Source organism: Pteropus medius, unplaced genomic scaffold (assembly GCF_902729225.1).
Source record: "Pteropus medius unplaced genomic scaffold, Ma_sr-lr_union100, whole genome shotgun sequence".
Lineage (NCBI taxonomy): Eukaryota > Metazoa > Chordata > Mammalia > Chiroptera > Pteropodidae > Pteropus > Pteropus medius.
The window spans coordinates 32,988,858-33,005,898 of NW_024355205.1; the positions used below are offsets into that span (position 1 = coordinate 32,988,858).

General features: G+C 39.1%; 1 pseudogene; it reads left to right on the top strand.

The window, feature by feature from the left end:
- The first annotated feature begins 419 nt into the window (after positions 1 to 419).
- On the top strand, positions 420 to 535 carry LOC120599003 (uncharacterized; annotated as a pseudogene).
- The last annotated feature ends 16,506 nt before the right edge of the window (positions 536 to 17,041 follow it).

The window sequence follows — 17,041 nt, forward strand, 5'->3', positions numbered from 1 at the left end:
CATTAGTTTGGGAGCTACAATCTTGGTCAGATTCTTCTCAGGCATTACTTGGTTCTGCACTAAGTTATATGACTAGATTCAGCCAAGCTTCATGGCATCATAGAGACGTTTCTAAGGTGGCTTATATGCTTAGGAATTCTTCTCATTTCTTGCCTTCCTAACTCCCGAAGTTTTGCTGAACTGGGGACTTGGAGAGACCCTACCCAGCTTGCTCAAGACCTATGCTGAATAGCCTCATGCTCTTAAAATGAAATATGACAGACTGGCCTGGGTTTAATACCTCTAGGATCAGGCTACCTAACGAAGCCTCTGTCTTAAAATAAAACTGTGAGGATGTGGTTCCATAGTGTAGCGGTTAGCACGTCTGCTTTACATGCAGAAGGTCCTGAGTTCATGCCCCAGTGGAGCCACGGTCCATGGTCTACAGCCATGCCACCCTGAACAAGCCCGATGTCTGATCTCGGAAGCTAAGCAGGGTTGGGCCTGGTTAGTCCTTGGATGGGAGACCACCTAGGAAGACCAGGTGCTGTAGGCATAAATAATAATTTAAAAAATAAAAATAAAAAACTGTGAGCTCAAAAATGTGGCAGAACCAAGATGTGGCTTAAAAGGTTGGTACCTGGGAAAACCCTGGAGTAGCTAACGACACACCCCAGGCCCCCACTCAACTCCCTCAAGCCTGTCAAGAAAGTTTTGTTTTATTTTGAAGCTTAACCTACGTTCATGTTGCATTTACTGTGCTAGGCATGGCTCTGTATCTCTTATTCTTTTAATGCTCATAAAACCCCTTGTGTAGATCCTATTGTTATTTTTACTACCTTGGAGGAGGAAACTGAGGAGCAGCAGGATTAAATGACATCGCAAGGTCACACGGTGAGTACTTGATGAAGCAGGGATTCCAACCCAGCAGGCTGGCCCCAGGACCCACACTCTGAACCACTGAGCAGTGCCACCTCGATGCCTTCCTGTCGCAGAGTTTTGGAAACGGATCAAGGATTCTGTGCCCATGTAAGAAAGCACGTGATAGGACCACCATTTCTAAAACTGTTTTACGAATACCACCTCATTCAGATCTTAGGGCAACTGAATGCCGTAGAAAGGGCAAGTATGAAGCATTATCATTGCTATTTTGGCAGATGAAAAGATTAAGGGTAGAGAGGCGATGTACCGCTGGCCCGACACGGAAGTCAACAAATGCTACATCTTCTCATCTAAGCCAGTTCCCTGTCCACTCTGCCTCTGGGGATTAAAAGGGAACCTAGAAAATGCTTGAGGATGACTATTTTGCTCATTTAAAAATCTAGATTTTGGAAGGTAAGTATGTCCTTGGGTCTGGGGCTACACGGAGAGAGAGCAAGCCACTGCCTGGTGAGGCAGCACAGCCAACAGAAGGGAGGCTGTCACTTTGCTCAGTGGTTTGAGGGTGGCTTGGAAGCTGTGCCAGAATGGGAGGCTTGGCCATTATTACAGAGGAAATTTCTAAATTTGGAAACTGTGATACCAAGTACAATAGCAAACAGAGCTAAGACGATGCTTCTGCCAGCTGGAGGACTTTTGCTAGCGTAATTCTGATCTATTAAAATGCTTATCATCAACAAAAAGGTGATTATAGTTGAACGCACCGAAATTTAGAATGCCGGAAACCTCGTTGCCCAAAAGTTAGTTTTCTAAGCACTGAGTTTTATTGCTGGGAAATTACTGTGGCCTGGTATTAAGGGCCGAGATGATGATGGGTTTTGAGCTGAAACAAAAATTAGAGAGCTTTTAAGTCGAAAAAGACATGGGTATTTACAATGTATATTTTACAAAAAAAAAAACAGCAGTAATGAATGACTTTTCAGAGGCATAGTAGAAATAGGCTGTGAAAATAGCTAGCTTTGTTTAACTCGAAGTGAGTCACTGTCTACAGAAGTCTCCCAAAAGCAAATGTGGGCGGCCAGGCCCAGTTGCCACTGTGATCTTGGAAGATGTCGGAGCAGCCGACACGCCCGTTAATGAGACCTCAGAAGTGTCTGATCATCTCCTCTAATTGCTCTAAATAATTGGAAAACTGCATGGCCTGGTCTCTCCTTCCCAAAGACGGCCAATTCAAATATGCAAATCTAAAATCATTTGAATACTGCTCTTAATTGGAGTCTGGGCTACCCATTGTTTGCTGAAGAACAAAACAATATGACTTTTTTCAAAACTGACTATCAAATCCTTCATTTTAAGCTTCACTGAACTCCCCAAATTACCCAGAGGCAAATCTGACAGGGACCACTTTACAAAGGAGTTGATGACCTCTAATTAAGACACAAGGAACTTGTAGTTACGTTCATATTTGAAACTGAAATTGGTTTGACCTATGCAATTTCATAAAATACCACCAAGTAAAACTCAAATCCAGGTAACTTACAGTTGACAAAATGTCTAAAAGCCCAGTAAACAGATTGCAAAGATCAAAGTTCTATCCCCTTTCTCGCCCCCCGAGTTGATTGCATTAGAGAACGGGAAGTCTGAAGAGGGATCCCTTCTGACATGGTTTTCTGTAGAAATTTTATCCAGCAAAAGACATTGGACAGGCATTACTAGCTCTTTCACCCACCAGGAGTTGGGATCTGCAGGGCACACTTTTGTGGTCCCCCCAACCTCTCCCCACGTATCCTCAACATACTCTCCTCTCATGAAATGAACCTCACTTTCCTCCCCTTATTCTTGTCTCCTGTCATTGCTGTGCTTCAAGACACCTTTCTCCTCACCGACCTCCCTGCTAATGACTTGGAATTGGTTTCTTTTGGTTTGATTTTTTTTTTTTTAACTTTTTAGCTCATTGTCGGCCTCATCTTAATACTTCCGTTTCACCATAAGTTTCTAGATGAAGTTACCAAAGGCTGCTTTGTCAGTGTCTGTTGATTCTGCCTCTTCTGCCTACATCCCGTCTTCCCATCCTCAGAAAAAAGTAAGATGATAAGCTTTTATCAACCCTACTCTTGTTCTCTCTCTCTCTCCCCTTCACATCCTTGCCAAATTTCTTTAAAAAGCAGTTGGCATCCCCTGACGTTACTTCCTCATCCCCCGAAGTTCCTTGACCTACACGATCTCTTCTGCAGCGCTGCACTACAGATACGCTCTGCAGAAATTACATGCTAAGAAACGCCTGCTTTGACATCAGATACCAAAAGTTGGAACCCCTATTCTTCCAAGAGCTAATGCTGGTGAGTCGCTCTAACCAATCTCCAGAACTACTTTTTCCTCATCTTAAAACAGGGTCATAATAAATACCAACATCTCATAGAAATATCGGAATGGTTTAGCGACACGGGCTTAACGCCCCAGTGGATGTCGTGTGCTGCTAGATGTCATGTGTTTTGATCATGCTCCATGGCCAGATCCAATAACTTTTTAAAAATTTCATCTTCTTTAATGTTCCTGCACCATCTGTTTCAAAGTTGTTTAAATCGTTTAAATGTTCTCTCTCTTCTCGTCCACAGTGAAGCGCTCATCTAATTCCGCTCTCATCTCTGACGGTTTCTCTTCTGCCCTCAGTCCGCGAGGATGTCGATGGTCTTCGGATTCTGGTGTCGGCTGATCCCCGCCCCTCCTACGCTCTTCTCCCTTATGATTTTCCCACAACCAGGACCCCCTTTATCCCCGTCTTGTCCCTGGGTCATCCCAAATTGTGGAGGGTCCATGTCAGTCTCTCCCATAAACTATCTGCTAAACAGATCCCATCATTAAATCTAACATTAAAAATCACACATCTTTCCTTTTCTTCCCCATAAAGCCTCTTCCGCTCTCCCTTATTTCTGTGAAAACCATCAGCAATTCCCAGGACCCCAGACAATAAAAATGGGAGCCATCTCCAACTCCTTCTCATGTACCCTCAAAGTTGATTTCATCTCTCAGATTGATGCAGAGGATCGTTACCCTGAGTCCAAGCAGACGGTTGGAATACGAAGAAAGGAAATCTTGGAAGGAAATGCTACTTTAGAGATTCCAACGGCCAGAAAAGAATTAAGGATGACAAAAGCTTTATTTAGCACCTACTCTGTTTCAAAGACTGTACGAGGTGGGGTTCCTTTCCTCCATCTAACAAAGTAAAAGGCATTATTTCTAGAAGAAAGGAACTCTTGCAAAAACGAAGTTCTGGTGATAAACCAGATAAGGAAAATTCAGGAGCAATGCCATACGGATGAAGAATTCCTGGGCGGAGTCTATTCAAAGACGAGGGCAGAAGAAGGGCAGAGGGACTCACAACCAGTAGTCCCAGTTCGTAATGAGATCACTGGAAATTCTGAAGTCCAGGAGCCTAAGTCTTTAAAAAAAAATCCCCAAGGACAAAAAGGAAGGGGTGGATTTTAGTATTGCATTGCACCAAAAAAGAGGTCAGTGCATGTCTCAGACAATGGAAGGAACTACCCTATTTGGCATCCATCTCCTCTGTCGAGAACCTGCTGTGGCAAGTTTCTGTGGGAAGACTTTGCTGTGATAAAGCTGATGCCTGAGCCAGTGATGAGGAGGGTGACGTTCACCGAGTACTTCCTGTGTGCCATATGCATTCTCCCCTGATCCTCATGGCCACTCCCTGATTAGAAACTTAGGTTCACAGGTAAAGGAATTGACACTACAGGATGCTCATAGCACTCAGTTACTAAATGGCTGAGCCAAGCGTTGTACGATGCAGACCCCAAAAGCAAGGAGTTAACCTCTACATTATGCCGCTCCTCAGGTCTGTTGTATCTGTGACCCCAACCCAAGACCTGGAACATTTGGCAGGCATGAGCACCGAATCATTATCAGTCTCTAAGGAACTACAGAGAATCAGGGTGTGGGGGCTGTGGGGGGAAGAGCTGAGCTTGCTAAAGATCTCGATTTTCAAAAAAGGGAACGAGGTCAATTCTGCAAAATGATCGTTTCTAACATAATTCGGGAATCAATTGCTACGTACGTAGATGCTTCGTGAGGACTTAAACGGGATGTGGTTAATACGGGGAGCAGCACAGTTTCTTCAAAAACAGCGTAAGCCAGAATAACCACCTTTTCATTTTTTCTGCCATAAGTCTACAAGGCAGAGAGTCGGAAGACTGCAGCCGAAGCATGGCATTTCAGACTGGTGAGGAAGTTCAGGGCCCGCTGGGCGACACCCAAGTCCACGTCTAACGTCCTTGCCGACATGTCGCTTTGCTTTTACTGGTCATCTCCAGCGTCTGGAACGCATTGACTCGTAACAGCCCATTTCATGCGTGAAGGGCTTAGACCATTCTGGACACCTGAACGAGTCAGCATTTCCTTGACATGGGGTGAAGTCGACACCACGTGGCTCTGCGTCAGTGCCTGCAGGAGTCCAGCATGAATCCCACCCTCCTTTCCAAATGAGAGCGGTTCACATTTGAACACAGATGTCAGGCTCCTCACCCCCTAAGCCCGGTTCTTTAATCACTCTCCCCTGGAGAGGAGTTTCATCCCTTACAGCAACTTGCTACACAGCACCAGGACCACTCATGGAGCTTCCTGATATTCTTGAACACCTTCTGAAAGTGTGAAATTATTCCATCATTCGGACTAGGAAAAACATTACGTCTGCTACTCAACTTTAGCAAGTGACATAATGCTATCATATTTGCTTCAAATCTCTTTAAAAATCACAATGAGATATCACCTCATGCCTGTCAGAATGGCTGTCATCAATAAATCAAAAAACAGCGAGTGTTGGCGAGGATGAGGAGAAAAGGGAACCCTCATACATTGTTGGTGGGATTGCGAATTGGTACAGTCGCTATGGAAAACGGTATGGAGGTTTCTCAAAAAATTAAAGATGGATATACCTTTTGACCCAGCAATTGCACTTCTGGGTATTTATCCAGAGAAAACCTAAACAATAATTCGTAAAGATCTATGCACCCCAATATTCATGGCAGCACAATTCACAATAGCCAAGATATGGAAGCAACCTAAATGCCCATCAACAGATGATGGGATAAAGAAATATGGTTCATATATACAATGGAATATTACTCAGCCATTAAAAAAAAAAATGAAATCCTACCACTTGCACCGACATGGATGGACCTAGAGGTTATTATGTTGCGTGAAATAAGTCAGACAGAGAGAAATGGATACCATATGACTTCACTTATATGTGGTATCTAAGGAACAAAAGAACAAACTAATCAAAAACAGACTCACAAATATAGTGGATAATTTGGTGATGGACAGAGGGAAGGGAGGTTGGGAGACTGGGAGAATGGGGTGAATGATTAAAGAAGGACAAATTAGTAGCTAGTAGTTGGGCACGGGGATGGGGAGCATGGCACAGGGAATGCAGTTAGCATGAATATGATGTCTAGGTGGAGGGCCAGGGGACAGAGGGAGCAATGGCGGGGATTGTTTTATGAACATTACAGATGTCTAACCAATGTACTATATACTCGAAACTAATTTAAATAAATAAATTTATTTTAAAAAATCATTACAGATACATTAGATGATTGCTCCTTTTCCTTCGTTATTGCTCCCAGATAGAATTTACCTCCCTCCCTCCCCATTAGGGGTTGAATTATGTTCCCTCCAAATCCATGCATTGAAATTATAATATTCAGTACCTCAGAATGTGAACTTATTTGCAAATAGGACTGTTTCAGATGTAATTAGTTAACTTCAGTTCAGGCTGGAGGAGGGACTTCTGACTCTACAACTATAGACAATACATTTCTGTTGTTTAAGCCTCTCAGTTAGTGGAACTTCATTATGGCAATTTTAGGAAATTAATACACTCCCCCCAAATGAGCTCTATCATGGATTAAGTATTTATCGCTCATAGAAATATATGGTGATATATATCTATAAATATTTGAAAGTATTGTTTTCCAGCTTATAATTTTATATACATGTTGTGAGATTGTATATATTCTTCAACGACTTGCATTTTCTGCTTCTGAGATTTATCCATGCTGATACAGGTCCTCTAGTGCATAGTTTCTCATTTAGTATACTGTAAATGGGCTATGGAAACCCCAAAACGTAGATTCCGCAGGTAGACTGGAGAGGGCCTGGGGTGGCTCACACCCCAGGAAGGTTTCCAAGAATAAGATGCTCAAAATACTTCAATAATTGCTGTTTCCATTCAATTATTTTAAATTCCATTTTTCCCTGGCATAAGTATGGGTCAATTTCTGGGCTCTCTATTTTGTTCCATTTATCTATTTTATCCCCAAGTCACTCTTTCTAGATACTACTTTCTAGAAAGTCTTAAAATCAGATAGTGGGTGTTCTCCAACTTTGTTATTTTTCTAGATTGTTGAGTATTCTAGATCCTTTTCAATTTCATGTGAATTTTTAAATCCTCTTAAAAAACCTATTAAAAAGCCTGGTGCGATTTTTAGTTAGGATTGCATTGAATCTATGGATTATTTGGGGGAAAATAAACATTTTAACAATATCAAGTCACACATCTATCAAGGTAACAAATGTATCTCTTCATTTCACTTAAGTCTCTAATTTCCCTCAGCAAACTTTTGAGTATTCAGTGTAGAAATCTTCCAAGTCATTTTTTATGCTAGTGTAAATGAGATAGGTAACTTTCATTTTCCAATTATTATTGTTACTATATAGAAATACAATGAATTATTTCATATTGACCTTGTATCCCACAAGCTCACTCAATTCATTTTTTGGTTCTAGTAGTCGATTTAGATTCCTCAGTATTTTCTAATCTACGATTATGTTATCTGTGAATACAAACAGCCTAATATCTTCTTCTCTAGCTTTATGACAGAGCTGGGACCTCAGTCCAAAGGTGATCTGAAATGATGAGAATAGACATCAATTTCCTTAGTTTTAGTCTTAAGCTTAAGGCATTCATTCTTTTGCCATTAAGTATTTCGTGGGTTATATATTTTTGTACATTTCCTTTAATAGAGAAAATTTTATTCTATTCTCACTTGCAAATGTTTTTCTTCTCCTATCGAAGTGAAAATCTGATTTATTTTCTTTACTCTGAATTACACTGATTGATCGAAGAATGTTTAACCAGCTTCGCATCCTTCAGTAAAACAAAATCACAAAAGACATGAAATATTACTCTTTTTCTATGTATCGTGGATCCAATTTATTAATATCTTTTAAAATGTTATTTTTCATCTACATTCTTGTTGATTTTCTTGAGTTGTCCTTGTTAGGTTTTGGTATCAGGGTTATGTTGGCCTCCTGGGAGTTTAATCCATCTTATCTAATTATTACAAAATTTGTGGAAGTCTAGTATTATTTCCTCCTTAAATATCTGAGAGAACTCACCATTAAAGTTAAATGGAATCAGAGTCTTCTAAGTGCAAAGGTTTTAAATTACAAATTTTATTTCTTTATTCAATCTAGGATTAGTGAGAATTTCTATTTCTTCTTGGATATGTTTTGCTTATTTGTAGAGTTTTTAAAGAATTTGTTTGTTTCTGCTACTTCGTTTAATTTATTGATGTAAAAATCCTTCCTAATATTTTATGTTTCTTTCTAATATTTGAAAGATTTATATTGTTGTTTCCTCCTTTATTCCTTATACAGTGATTTCTATTCTCATTTTCCTGATATTTCTTCTTATAGGGTTTATCAAGTTTATTAATCTTTTTAAAGAAACTAATTTCTCGGAATTATGGGTCTTCTATTCTATTTGTGCTCATTTCCTTGTCTATTTATTTCCTCACTTCACATCTGAATTCACTGAAGTTTCTTTTCAGCTTCTAGATGTGGAGGCTGTATGGTTGGTTTGAAGCTCTTTTTCTTTTCCTAATGTGCATTAAAGCAGTAAATTTCCCTTAAAGCACTACTTTGGCCACATCCCATACATATTGATATGTTGTGCTTTCGATATAATTAAGTTCAAAATCTATTCCAAATTCCCAAATTTGAGCCATGAGTAATTTAACAGTGTGCGGCTTAATTTCCAAATATGTGGAGATTTGAGGGATGTCTTTTTTGTTAGTAATTTCTAATTTAATTCTGATATGGTCAGAGAACATACTTTATATAATTTTAATTCTTTGAACTTTATTGAGAATTTGTTTATGGCCCAGAATTTGGTCTATTTTGGTGAATATTCTACGTGTCCTATAAGAGAATATGTTTCTATGGTTGTTAGCTTGTCATTCCATAAAGGTAATTGTGTAAATTTGTTGATAGTGTTGTTCAAGTTTTTTGTAGACGTATTGATTTTTGTCTGTTCTGTCAATGTCTGACGGTGTAGGGCTAAGATCTCTAACTATAATTGTGGTTTTCTTTATTTTTTGTTTTATTTCTAAAGTTTGCTTTATGCATTTTGATGTTCTGTCATAAGACACACACGTTGTTATGTCTTCTTGATAATTTTATTATAATATAATATTCTCTTTACCTCTGGTGACACTCATTGTCTTAAGTCTATTTTGTTGATATTTATATAGTCATTCTTGTTTTCCTGTGATTAATATTTGTAATTTTAGCTTGTCTACTTTTTTTGTTCAACCTACCTATGTCTTTATATCTAAAGTGCATCTCTTGTAAATAACATACAGTTGAGTTTTGTTTTATAAAATAGAATTTTACAATCTTTGCTTTTTTAATTAGCATGCATAGCCCATTTATATTTAATATAATGATTCAATGGTTGGGTTCAAGTCCTACCATCTTACAATTTGCTTTCTTTTGTCTCAGAAGATCATTGTTCCTTTTTACTTCTTTCACAGCTCCCTTTGGATTAACTTTGTATTTTTTAATATTCCGTCTTCTCTATTGGATTTTTATAGCACCTTTTATATTTTTCAGTACTTACTCTAGGAATTACAATATATATCCTGAACATAATACAATTTATCTGGAACTAATATTATAATTCCTCACATATAACATATTATTCCAAAACCCAATTTAATTTATCATGGCTATACCAGGAAATATTTAACATTTAACACATAATTTGTAGAGTACTTCGGAAGGCTTCTTAGAATGCTGGAGGCATTGCTGCAAGGCAGTGAGGCTAAGGTAACACACATCTGACAGCGAGGCTCAATCACTGAATAACCATGTGACTTTGAACACGTTAAAAGCTCTCTAAATTAAAACTCTCTTGCCTTTTCAAAACTCTCTCTTAAACTGGGAAAAAATAGTATATGTCAGATCGAAGTGTTCATAGATTAGAAGCTCTACTATATGAAAAACCCTCCACACAGTGCTTGATAAATAGTAAATACTCAAAAAAATGTTATAGGTATTATTTTATTACTATATTTATTATTACTACTATTTTCTTGAGACAAACTTTTCAAAAAATGATTGATTGGTAAAATCTAGCAAGAGAGGAAAAAACAAGTTCTACAATATAATAGAAGTAAGAATAAAGAAGGAAGTGATACATCAAAAGCACATCTAAAGCTATTTAGGGTCTTTTATGAGAATTTAAGTTTATTACGTGCTCATGGAATGGTATATCTGTATATATACAATACATTGCATCTGTATATATTCTCTTTCATTATGCCTTGAATTGTGGTGGCTTTTATATTTGTTCTTCAAAAGACAATGTGATCTTAAGGCTCTAGAATACCATTTTATAGAACATGTGTTTATCAAATAGCTACAGAATAAATAAATGAATAAAAGTGAATGTAATTTTGGTTTATTATTTCTACGAGTTTTTCACCTGTCATTATTATCCAACTTAATCAGCCTTTCAAGGTTTGCTCCCTTTTTTAGCTTAATCCATTTCTGTTCTGTTTCTCTTGGGGGAGATTGAGATAAAGATGGAAGGCCAACACTCATGGAGTTTCCCCGTCTAAACACAGCAAAGGGACAGAAAGGGTCATACAACTGTGTTCTCAATCAGTTGGAATGGCAAAATCACTAGAACCCACATCGCTTCTTCCAAGTCATGCCTTTTAGTCTGGAGGTTTCTGGGGAGTCTCATGTGAGCTCACAAATCATCAAGACTACACTTTCCTAGTCCCTGCAGCATTGCTCTGCTTGCTGTCCCTTGGCTTTGTGGCATTACCGTGGCCACAGATGCATTGGGAGGTGGCGGTAAGACAGCCATCAGGATATCAGATCCTACTTTGCCACCTGTCACCTGCATTCCAGGGAGATTCAGGGGCAGGACATGGCTGGGCAGTCTGATCTATAAGGTCATTTTTAATGTAGTTCTGTGATCCAATCAATTTCAAGCCAATTTTAAATCAATACTATTTTCATAAAAACTCCAATTTTACCCCTCTTTCTACTACTGACAAGATCAAACCAATGTTACCAGTTGTCTTAAATATTACAAAGGGCTTTCTCTAATCTTTACTGATTCTATCAGGTTAAGTTTCCAGGAAGTATCTGTCAGGGAGAGGAATTAAGACTGGATATTGGAGGACATTGCTTCTAAGAAAGATCCTGGATTCTGGAATACTTTGGCATATTTTAGTTATCTGAGCTTGTACTGACATTGGTAAACATGGCATATTGGTGTAACAGAAAGAGGGCTGGACAGGGAGTTTCAGCAAGAGCTCACTAGTTACATGACTCTAGCAAGACAACAGATGGCTTTGGGCTTCAGATCCTTTTTCTGCATTGAGGGGATTGGCCAAGATGTTCTTTAAGATTCCTTAAATTCTAACATTCAAAATTGAGTCAACTTTTCGAGTGTAACAAAACGGTATAAAGACTCTACCTGCATAATTAAAAATATACCAATGTAAAAAAAAATTTTTTTAAATCATTTTAACCACTGTTTTGTTGCAAAATGTCAGAGTACCTAACAAATAGTAAGAATATATAGATACACCTTAGCAGTTCACATATTGTCTTAAAATCATTCACAACAACAGAAAGCACTCATTTAATGATCAAAAAGAAAAATTTGCACACGAAAACAAATTCTTTGGCCTAGCAGAGTCTACGAAAGCCAGATTTCTGTCCAATGTTATCACATAGTTCTGAAACTTCCAATCAAATTTCATTGAAATCCAGGGAAAAACCTCATTTGGCACATTTTATTTGATGTCAAGGAGGTGGATCAAAATTAAAGTATAAATTCAATTATTTAATAGTGTGTGATTTTTGTCAAAATTTTCAATGCTTTCTAAAGATACTACAAACAGACAGAAGAGACAAAATGTCATATAACAAGTTGCCAAAAATTTCAGCTTTGCTCAATCACTGCTTATCACCTTTTGAATTTTAAATGATGCGCTCAAAACTTCCTACTCCCTCCATACTAACATTTCTTCTTTCTTTTCTGGCTAGAGTAGCCTTTGGCATATGGGCAGATTCACTTTTAAAATTTGAAAACATCAGGTAATATTTGTCAAAGGGTATAAGGGTTCAGATGAATAAGACTAATGAGTCCTTAAGATCTGTATAGCATGTACCTATATAGTATTATACTTAACAAACAATACTGTATTGCATACTTAAAATTTTGCTGAGTGGATCTCATGTTAAATGTTCCTTTCAGAAAAAATGATAGTAAATAAACTGGCTGGTAGGAAACTTTTTGAGGTGATGGATATGTTTATGGCATAGAATGTAGTACTGGTTTCTTGAGTGTATACTTACCACCAAACTCGTCAAGTTGTATACATTAAATATATATGGATTTTTAATGCCAATCATGCTTCAATAAAATGGTTTTTAAAATAAAGGTTCTTAGTAGCATTTCCAATTGACGTGATTTTATAATAATTATAGACTCAAAGTATAAAAGTATACATAAGATGATCTTATCACCTAATACAGGGGACACAATGCATAAAATAAATACTTAACAGATATATATAAAATTGGCCTTTTGTTCTTTTTATAGTTTTAAAACGCAGTTACTGGAAAACACATAAGCTTAATAAGAAAAATCACAGCTTTGTTTCACTTGTATTGTGCATGCTGTACAGAAATTGACCTTCACGATAAGAAAATATTGACTAGATTTAATTCACTTAAGAGCAAAGATCCACGGTTTGTTAAGTACTCAACCCAATTATTTTCAGAATACAGACTGTGAACAAACACTGGAAAAACATCCAAGTATTTAAACATAGAGTAATTTATGTCGATTTCTATTGCCAGCTATTAGTGCTCGATGCTCAGCATTCCATCCTGTGCCGAGGTGGGCAAGGTAATGAAGCATTAAGTCTGGCTGGGGCCGAGAACAGTCCGTCTCGGCTCTGTGCCCATGAATGAACATACGTCAGGAGGGAGCCGAGCCAGCACAGTGTCTGGCATTTTTTCCTGGCGGTCGCCACGGTCGACCTTTTTTTATTCATTTTTTTAAATAATATGAATGTGTGCGTGTTCCAATAACTAGGCTTAAGTTCTGCCTTATAGATGCAAGACAGATCTTTGGCCTGTCTATGGCTGAGCCTTCCCTTCAAATTTCTTTCTGGCATGCTTTTGAACAAATACTTAGACAGAATTTGAGACACATCTTTCATCAGGACCTAACTATCAGTTGGTCGGATATAATGAATTTCCCTCTCCCACAGATACTCGATAGAGTTTCAGCTCTCACTGGCACACTTACTGGCCTGATGGGACATGTTTTAAATTACATAAGACAAAGGACCTCCATCTATCAGAATGCTGTCCCATGGATCCCTAAGTGACTCCTAAGGACCACAAAACTTACTCAACTCACAGCCTCCTAGACAGGTCCCAATAAATGAACTGACTTTTTTCATGGTAATTTCACAAAAACGCAAATGTTCAGGTTATGACTTGCTCTTGTTAGGTAGATATCTGCAAATATGCTTTTAATTGTAGCCTAAGATCAAGTTCAAGGATAAAGTTGATCAGCTTCCAGCATATTCCTAAATGTCTAGGCATTTACATTTCTTTGTAAAGAAAATCTTCATATTGTAAAGGAAAGACATAGTGCCTGATACGTGAAAGAATAAAATGATTCTCTTGGAAAACAAAGAATCAAGGGGCTTTTATGTCTTCTTTTGTTTTCCATATGTAGCTACAAAAAAAAAAAAATTTGTAAGTAAAACTGATCTCCAGTGGCTTCTATCCCTCCTTCCATGTCCTTCCTCATACTTTGGTTCTCTTTCCCTATATCCCTTCTTTCTTCCCCTTTAAGCAACCTGTGTATTGCCACGCTTCTTTTTTTTGTTTTAATCAAAAACCTAATCTTAGACTAGGATGTTATATCAGTCATTCACATCTTAGTATAAACTGGAGTAAATGTCTTACCTTGATAATCATGAAGCAAACCACCTTCTACTAAAAGAAATTTTTTGATATCAGAGTAGAGAGAGTGATTTAAGATAGAGAAAGAATTTACCAGCATCCCTGAACTTGAAAAATTATTCCACTAACACATAAGACCATCCCAATCACTTACTCCTATATTCAGTCTCTTGGCCAACAGTTAGGATGCAATGAATTCTGGGACAAGACAGTTGTACATGATGGAGATGATAAGCAGTGCAGGGATTCAAAGGAGAAAGGCATCCCTCCTGGTTGAAAAAATCCTGGAAGGCTTCACGGAGGAAGAGGATCAGTGCTGAGCCTTGAAATATACATGCTAGGATCTCCTTCGGTTTCTGCAGCTATGAAATGTTTATAGTGAAATTTACCTACAACAATATGTATGGAAGAATCTGATCAAGACAATTGGGTCAACCACCAGAATTAGGAATTTGTTGCAAAGATAGAATCACAGATGTCTTAGCACTACTTTGTGTCATCTCAGAGGCCACCCCTAAAATACCAATGCGTGTTCAAACTTTCACTCCTATGGTAGAATAGCCACCAATCAACGCTTCCTTAGGGGACATATTCCTAGACGAGATCCCATAGCTCATGGACAAACAGTGGCCCAAGAGGTGTTAAGAGATGGCAAAGGTAAATCAAGGGGACAGGTCACGGCGATGTAGAAAGCAGGGAGACCCCTTACATTTATCTATCACATTTTATAAAGCCCATCTTCTACTGTGGGTGTGGAAGCTATAACATCTGTTATGAGTTGAATTGTGTCTCCCCAAATTCCTACATTGAAGTACTGAACCCTGGGACTTCACCATGTGACTTTATTTGGAAAAAAAAGCCATTGCAAATGTAATTAGTTATGACGAAGACTTAGAGTCGACCCTAATCTAATATGACTAATACCCTTAGAAAAAGGAAATTCGGACACAGACACACACATAGGAAGAACATCATGTGAACATAAAGGCAGAGATATGGCCCAGAAATGCTGAAGATGGCCAGCGAACCACCAGAAGCTAGTGAGAGGCATCAAGCAGATCTTCCTTCACAGCCTCAGAAGGAACCAGGCTTGCCAACACCTCGATCTTGGATTTCTAGCCTCCAGACAGTAGATTTCTGTTGTTTAAAGTCACTCCATTTGTGATACTTTGTTACAGCAGCCTAGAAAGTGAATTCAGCATCAAATAAGATACAGTTCCTCTCCTCAGGCACTTACTGACTAGAGAGAGCCAGGAGGGAGTACCTGCCGGTGTTGTTGGGAATGTGCAGATCGGGGAGCGGGGAGCGGGGAGCGGGGAAGCCCCTGGGGTGGGGTGGGGAGCATGCTGGGAAGGCACTGTGGGAAGAGCATTGCATCTGTAGATGACTCTGCAGAGGAGTCAGGAGGCCTGGGCTGAGTTCCAGCTTTGCCACTTTGGGTGACCTTGGGAAGTCAACTATTTCCTAGAACTCCAGTTCCTAACCTAGTATATAAACTAGTATATAAAAGGCTTAAAAGATGTCATCTCCAAGTCCCTCTGGCTCTCCTATTGGCCTGGCTCTTTGCCTCTCCCAGGGACATTGCCAAAGCTGAAGAGGCCCCAGTGGAAAGGGGAGGTCTCAAAATATCCTCCACATCCTTTCAAAAGTTTGTGAAGGGCTGGCTTTCGCCATGTCTAGGATATGAACATTTCATTGTCTACTGGCTTCATTCTGTTATGCCACTGCTGTGTGTGGCTGTGCATGAGACTAAAAATGTCCACCCGTTACAGGCGAGGCCACTGAGGTGAAATTCTCTTTCAACGGTAGGCACACAGCATCCTGTGTAGCTAGATGTCTTATAAAAGCCTTTCTCTGTTAATGTTTACTTTCAAGAGATGACTTCAGACTATTACCTGGCTGGTATATTACTAAAGACAACCATTGAAAACCCCGCCTCTCCTCTCACTCACCGCCCAGCATTCCTGCACAGCTGTACCCGGAACATTTTTTGTCCACAGCGTTTATCATACTCTGTATCATACATTGTACACCTTGTATACGTATGATGCTCACTTTCTGTTTCCCTTGATGACAATGTCAGCCTCATGAAGGCAGGAACTTTGGTTGCTTTGATCACTGATGTGTGGCTCCTCAGTGCCTGAAATACAGTGTCTGGGATACAGAAGGCTTTCAATGAATATTTTTCTTGATAAATGACTAAAGGGATCTCCTGTGGAGACATCCTGGACTGGCAGCCATCACAGCCCTCTTGCACCCAGCCCAGGGCCTTGACCTTGGACTATAGGCTCCAGACAACAAATTTCTGTTGTTTAAAGAAACAGTAGAAGCTAGTGAGTAGATGTTTAGTAAAAGTTTGTTGAGTGAATATGTAATTGTCTGTCACATCGCAGATTCATAGATCCTTACTGACATGAATGAAATGTTCCAGAAAATGAAAGGACTTGATCAAGTTCATATAAATGAGAAGTGGGGACTTACATTCTCTGCCCCAAAATCCAATCTGCACAGCTTTAAAAGGCAGAACATCAGAAATAGCTTGATAGAAATTAAGCACAAAAAAAATGATTGGGGATCATTTGGGTTGAGGGCTCTTAGCCAAGATAGTCCCCAAGATGCCTTTCCTTGAGGTACAATGGGGACAGAACCTGTGACTATGATGAGATATCAATCTTGGATTATGTTCCATTATATGGCAAATGGAGAGCATCTAGTGGTGGGCCTGGCCTCATCAGGTGAGGCCGTTAAAAGAGAGAGTGTCTCTGGCTGGTCTCTGCAGAAGTTGGCCTGGAAGAGGCACAACTACCATGCTATCATTCACTGCTAGTGCCTCATGGCAAGAAGCAGGCACGCTCTAGCAGATGACCGCAGT